This window comes from Vicia villosa, unplaced genomic scaffold (genome assembly GCF_029867415.1).
Source record: "Vicia villosa cultivar HV-30 ecotype Madison, WI unplaced genomic scaffold, Vvil1.0 ctg.003445F_1_1, whole genome shotgun sequence".
Taxonomy (NCBI): Eukaryota; Viridiplantae; Streptophyta; class Magnoliopsida; order Fabales; family Fabaceae; genus Vicia; species Vicia villosa.
This window is the reverse complement of record NW_026706207.1, coordinates 107,503-114,731: the sequence shown is the minus strand read 5'-3', so window position 1 is coordinate 114,731 and position 7,229 is coordinate 107,503. Positions and strand designations below refer to the sequence as shown.

Sequence of the window (7,229 nt, the reverse complement as noted above, 5' to 3'; positions counted from 1 at the left end):
CTTGGGATGCCATTTAGCTTCATGACTGCTGATACTCTTGGAGCTTCAAACCAAGGAGGGTCCATGCCCTTAACCTCTGGAGTGCCAACTATGAATGGGCCTGTTTTCCCATTTCCTACTCCACCTCCTCATTCAGAAGTTCCTCATCCTGCTTTTTGTGGTCCTCAGTTTGCTAATCCAGAAATGCATCCAATACCAACTGCTGAAAGAGCTCAACCTGTTGAGAGATCTGCTGAGAAGTATAAGATTCTTGAGGAAAGGATCCGAGCTATCGAAGGTTTTAGTGCCTATGGGATGAACGCTGAAGAAATGTGCTTGGTTCCTAATCTGGTTGTTCCTCCCAAGTTCAAGACTCCCGACTTTCAGAAGTACAAGGGTTTAAGCTGTCCGAAGGGCCACATTATCATGTACTGTCGTAAGATGGCTTCTCACATTCACAATGAACCATTGCTCATCCATTGCTTTCAAGATAGCCTGTCTGGGGCATCTCTGAACTGGTATATGAATCTGGAGCGTAATAGGATCCGATCTTGGAAGGATTTGTATGATGCCTTTCTCAAGCAATACCAATACAACATCGACATGGCACCGACTAGGTTGCAACTTCAGAATCAAGCACAAAAGACCAATGAGACATTCAAAGAATATGCCCAAAGGTGGAGAGAAATGGCTGCTCAAGTTAATCCACCACTTTCTGAATCCGAGCTGGTTGATATGTTCATGAACACTCTTCAAGGACATTACTATGAAAGGATGGTGGGTAGTGTTTCTTCTGGCTTCTCCGATCTAGTTAGGATTGGTGAAAGAATTGAGAATGGCTTGAAAATTGGTAAGATTCAGAATCCCGCCAATGCTACTGCTGCTAATCCATATGGGTACAAAAAACCTCAAGGTAATTTCATCAAAAAGAAAGAAGGTGAGACTAGTGCTGCTTCTGCTCAAGATCAAGCTCCCTACTATCAAGTGAACGCCACCGCTCCTCAAGCTTATGTGGCACCTGTTGGTCAACAACCTTGGGTCCCTTATCAACAATATGTCCAACAACAACAACAAGGTTTCCAACAACAAGGTTATCAGCAGAGACAAGGTCAACAGAGGCAGAATAGGCCTAAAAGGGTGTATGATCGTGTACCAATGACCTATAGCCAACTTCTCGCCGCCTTGCTTGATCAAAAACTGATTCAATTAGCTGAAGCGAGGCCTCCTCCTGATCCTCTCCCTCCAAATTACAAGATTAATGCCAAGTGTGAATTCCACTCTGGAGGATCTGGTCACACCACTGAAGAGTGCAGAGTTCTCAAAGACAAGGTTCAGGATCTGCTTGATGCAAAGGAGATTACATTCACACCTGCGGCACCTAATGTGGTCAACAATCCCATGCCACCTCACAATGGAGCTTCCACCAGTGGAACATGAAGACTTTTATGTTTGTCAGAAAACATTTCATTTGCATTAGAATAAGGCCAAACTTGCCATTGTATAGATTTCTTTAGTATGTTCAATTGTATTACTTTTGTTGTTATCAAGTACTATCCATTGTAAGAAACTCATTCTGTTTGAATAAATAAAAATGTAATATACATGTTTTTCTCAAATCATTTCATCTTTGTCATTATGTTCATTGATACTTCACCCATTTGTCTTAAGCAACTAAAAAAGAGAATGATGAAAAATCAAAAACACATGAATCACTAATTGTATGCTTTTGGAACAAAATCCTGCTGATGATGTACAGGCATTGTTTCGAATCCTAAACACCGGAGTTATAAGGGAGTGAAACCTTCGTCAACCCTTTTGAGCCAAAGGAGAAGTAGTTTCTTTTTTAAAAAAAAAATACAAAACCCTCAATCTTAACCAAGGGGCAGGGTAGTCTTCAGTTAGTGCGACCGAGCGCTCAACTTTCAGGTATTCCATCAGAGGATCAATCATATCTCAGATCTCACAACAAAAAAAGAAGAACACAATCCACAATGGATGTCTCCCATTCACTAAGAAGAAGGCAGTCACAACCTTTTCTTCAAGTCAATCACAAAAGTCATATAACTTGTTCCCGAACGAGACAAAAAAGAGTGAAAATAAAGCTATGAATCATGATAAAAAGAAACAATAGCCCGCTAAGTCAAAAAAGAAATAAAAGCTTTGAAGCAAATGACTTAGGCAAAAATTAGGGCATATCCCGTTGGACAACGAAAACCAAAATCAAGAGAAACTTCTTGTCCAGGCAAAAGTTAGGGAAAGCAAAAGAAAAGGACAATAACAAAAATCCTCCGAGGAACAAGTTGTTATGATCATCATTGAAAGCATCAAAGGGTGACTGCCACCTCCATCAAAGTCATAAAAGATCCTCCTCCATCTCAATCCTTCCTGAAAGGCGAACACTCGTGTCAAACTAGCTGAACGTAGGACTGGAGAACATCACGAAGAAGGGGTGGGTTAAGTAGAACTTGAGCCTTTATCCTTTGTTTCTCAAACCGTGAACCCGGCCACGTTACAACCCTCAAAAGTCCTAATTGAAGCAGGGTTCGTTCCGAAAGCATACAAACTGTAAAATCATGTCAAAACTAACTCCTAATGTTGCTGTGTCACTTGTGTTAGTATCAATACAACATTTTGACAAATAAAACTTTTTCTTTGAGATTAACATGTGCATTGCATTCTCATTATCTTTTTCAAAACAGAATTGTCTCTAATCTAGAAGTAAGTACTTGATACCAAGGAAAGTTCAACATTGAAATTCCATTGAATAATCTTACAAAGGCAAAGGTTGGTCATCCACAAAGCAAATCTCTGAAGCACCCGTCTGGTGGAAAAGTTCATTTCAATATGGGGCATTCATCCTTTCATCTACACTGGGGCAGGCCATTGCACATCTCCATGATTCAAGCATATCAAAGTTTTATCTCAAGAGATCCTACAAGCTGGGGCAAGCTAGTGACAATTCATTTTTTCATCCCCAAGCAAGCGTCAGATATCGAGACAAGTGTCGAGGAGTCAAGCCAAACACCTCACCTTCACAAGTTCTATCCTTCAAGCAATGACCTTTCCACAAAGGCATTCTCCATCCACTCCTTGTATCTTGGAAACAAATCATTCCATTCATAATCATGCATGCATCATACATATCATTGCATTCTCATCCGATCATCAATAAAGCAGGGGCATCCACCCTATCTTGAATCAAGCAGAGTTCAGAATTCTACCTAATCTATTTCACATCAAAGCAGAAACCCTGAACAATTCATCAGTACACTGCATATAGAATTCATAGCATTGCATCTCTAGAAATGCACAAATAAATCAAACATTTGCATGTGAAGCATAAGCCAAGTTACTCATCAGATGGGTTCTCTACAAGCAATCAATTGATATTCCACTGGGGCACTCAGAGTTACCATTGTGGTGTCATCTCCTCAAGCCAATCATGTTCATCTTGCTTCAACCCAGAGTTGGTGTCTTTGTGTTCAACCTAGAGTTGACTTTCCTTTCATCTTTTGACCCCGAGTTAATTATATTTTTCCCACTCAACCCAGAGTTGATGGTTATCTTGTCTCTTTTCCCTCTCACCCAGAGTTGACGGTCATCTTGTATTCAACCCAGAGTTGATTCTTACCTTTTTTCCCCACTCACCCAGAGTTGACGGTCATCTTCTATTCAACCCAGAGTTGACCCTTATCCTTTTTCCACTCAACCCAGAGTTGATGTTGATTTTTATCTTCCCCACTCACCCAGAGTTGACGGTCACCTTTTATTCAACCCAGAGTTGATTCTTGTCTTTTTCCCAGAGTTGATGGCTATTCCCAATTGTTCACCTCACCACTTTCAACCTAGAGTTGAATTACCTTCTCTCAACCCAGAGTTGATGTCTATCTCTTGTTTCCAACCCAGAGTTGAGGTTCTTTCTTTCTTTCTCAATCCAGAGTCGACATTCACCTCTTATTTGACCCAGAGTCGACTTTTTCCATTCTTCAACCCAGAGTTGACTTCCCTTTATTCCTCGACCCAGAGTTGACCCACTTTCTTTTTTTTAACCCAAAGTTGAGTTCTATTTCATTTCTAACCCATAGTTAATTTGTTCAATCCAGAATTGATACACTTTTCCTCAGAGGAGTTGACACCATTTCTTCCTTCTCCAGTGGATCTTACCTTTCTTCAGGCAAATTTTCAGGTTCACTTGATATTTAATCATCTTTTACCTTGAATGCTCGAAAGGCTAGCGCCGATCTCACTTTCAGGTTTAAGACGATTAAATAGGGGCAGCTGTTGCACCTCAAAATTTGCCCGTCTAATTATTCTATTGATTGGCTTATTACTTCATAATCATTCGCATTTTTAGGTCATCTAGCACTTCATACATCATTAAATCAATAAATTTGATATTATGATCAAGGATGATGGAGATCCAGGGTTGTACTGTTACTTTCGTCTTCATTAAAGTTGAAAAAGAATAAGCATTGGGCAAATTAATGTTTGAGTTGTTATGGCGAATTGAAGTGTACGCAAGGGTGTAATTTAAAGAGTATGTGCATGAATTTCGACCAAGGTTTTGTCTGGATACGGTTCAAGATTCATTGTGGAGTTGATTCATATCATACAAGTTCATCATCCGCTAACCAAAAGCTACACATCAAATGACATCCATTATTTAAAACCAAGTTTTACATATCATTCGAATTCCCGAACAACTTCTTGTCATTGTTCCAATCATCCATAATTGTCCTTCATATAGTCATAACTCAAACCATAAACTTACATACTTCAAGCCTCATGCATAATTCCCATACAAAATAAACTTCATTACATACAATATTCATCCATTCCATTCATTACAAAAATTACAAAAAATATATATTTTTCAACAGCAGCACATTCAATTTCGGTGACGCTGTTCCCTTGCATTCTTTTTCCAGTGGCTCGGTTTCTTTATCAGCAACCAACAATCATTACTCTCAATCTCTTCTTCAATATGACTTCTACCGCAGCTCATGCCCCATATTCCATCCCCAAAACCAAGCCAGGACCTGCAAGATTAAACCAATCCAATTACATACAATCTAACACCTTTCATCATCACAGCATGAAACAATAATTAACAGCAGCCAAAACTTGCAACACCATACAAAAATCGTCATTCATAAACATATTCAATACAGTCCTATTAACTAACAATCACATACAGCTTCTCCATACACCTATTAACCAATTCATTAAACCAATACCCTATTCTAACTGAATTTCAAACAAAAACTAACAGTTACTAACAGAGCAAACCAACACAAGTTCATAACAGAACTTAACTAGAACCTGTTACAACCAGTCCCATACCCAAACACTTGAGACCCTGCATAATCCAAACAATCTTTGCACTACATCCAAATCCCCATACTATAACAGTCCCAGCCATTCGCTAATGTAATCCTCTTAACATAACCCTCATAACTTAACCAACTCACAAACAAACCCCAAAAATCCCTTAACAGCATATAACAGAATCTCTAACCATAATTTTCCTGCATAGAACTTTCCATTCACTAACATTTCTTTAACCAATTTCAGTTACCCTTTCTAACAAGCTCTCAAAACAGTTACCACTTCTAACCATTCATAACAAACTATTTAACTAACCTAACAGAAAACAAACTAACCTGCCAGCTCAGCATAACTACCTAACCGAATTCAGTCCAATCCTAACCAATTACTAACTGCCAGCTCAGCTAACCTATAACTAACTTCTAACCACCTAACTACATATAACAGAATCAGTTGTAACTTCCTATCCATGATAACAGAATATCAACTAACCCTAACAGAATCGTATAACGGTTCATCAACAGAATTCAGAGAAGAAAAGGGAAACAGATTCAGAAACAAAAGGATAACAGAAAATCAGAGATTGAACTAACCTTCAGAATCGATTTTCTCCACCTATATATTCTCTTCTCCACCTTCATTCAAGCCTCTCCATCATTCTTCCACTCTCAACCACCATTCTTCGCTTTCTCCACGATTTCTCACTTTCATTCCTCTTCATCTTCATCTCTTTTCTCTGAACCTTCTTCATCCACACTTCACATTCAATTATCCTTCAAACTCCTCATCAATCATCATCTTAAATCGACACGAAAAATTCACAGAAAAATCTTCACCAATCCTGCTCCTTCAATCATCACCAAGAACTCTTCAATCATTAGCAACCTTCAACAACAATCATCATCTTCATCTTCATCAACGAATCATCAAGTCTCCATTTTCTTTTCATCTGCGAAACATATCAACATCACCACCAATCCCTCGCACAACAACAAAACAGAATTCAAGAAGAGGAGAAGAGGATAGCACAAGAAAAGAGAGAATAATGGAAGATTACCGGAACAAAGTACTCGGCGCGTTTATTTCGCCAATCGATCGAAGAACTCTACTCTTTGCGCCTGAGCTTTCGAAATCTCCTCTTTGACTTCGTAATCTTCAATTACTTTCCAGGTAAACCTCTTGATGCATTCAATCTCGCGTTTGGTGTTCGGTTATTGTGATTTTGTTCGATTCGGAGATGAGAGACGGAAGATGATGATTTTGCTTCACGGTGGAAGGAGGGCGATGAAGGTTTTGTGATTGAGAGGCTGAGATGTTTCGATCGGAGACGGTGAGATTCTCCATCGCCGCCGTTGGTGTGTAGAAGGAGAAGAGGGATAGGGAACGACACAACAAGAACCCTAATCCCTTTCTATTTCTTTTTATTTAAATTGTTTTTTATTTTAATTGTTAATCTGATAATAATAAACTGAATCAATGCAATAACATTGGGCCATGAATCTTCTCTCTACACCCCCTTGGCCCGTGTTGAAAACAAAGAAAAAACAATGATCTTGGGCCGGATTACCATCCACACCCCCTAGGCCTGTTATCCGTCTTCTGCCATAGAAATCTATAACAAAAATCTGTGAACAAAAACTGCTATTGGGTCAGACCCAATGGGCTCAGCGCCCTGCGTTTCACACCCTGCAATTCAGGATTGCACCCCCTATTTCCTTTTTTTTTTAATTGATTCTTTTAGATTTTAATTAGTTTTTTTGTTATGTCTTTTAGAAATAAAAATGTTGACTTTTCCTATTGTTTTTAGCCTTTAATACAAATTTTGACATACAAAAATAATCATAAAAAATAGTAGTTTTAGGCTATTTGTTTTAGTCTTTTTACTTGACTTGTAATTCAATTTCTCTCATAAAGATCAACAT

The 7,229-nt window shown here is 38.8% G+C and overlaps 1 long non-coding RNA gene across 1 annotated transcript; it reads right to left on the bottom strand.

The window, feature by feature from the left end:
- Window positions 1-4,651: 4,651 nt before the first annotated feature.
- Window positions 4,652-6,713, bottom strand: LOC131641000 (uncharacterized). Its single transcript, XR_009295401.1, has 3 exons — window positions 6,365-6,713; window positions 5,901-6,256; window positions 4,652-5,018 (listed from the first exon to the last, which is right to left on the bottom strand). It is a non-coding gene; the product is annotated as an uncharacterized LOC131641000 (long non-coding RNA).
- Window positions 6,714-7,229: the final 516 nt, after the last annotated feature.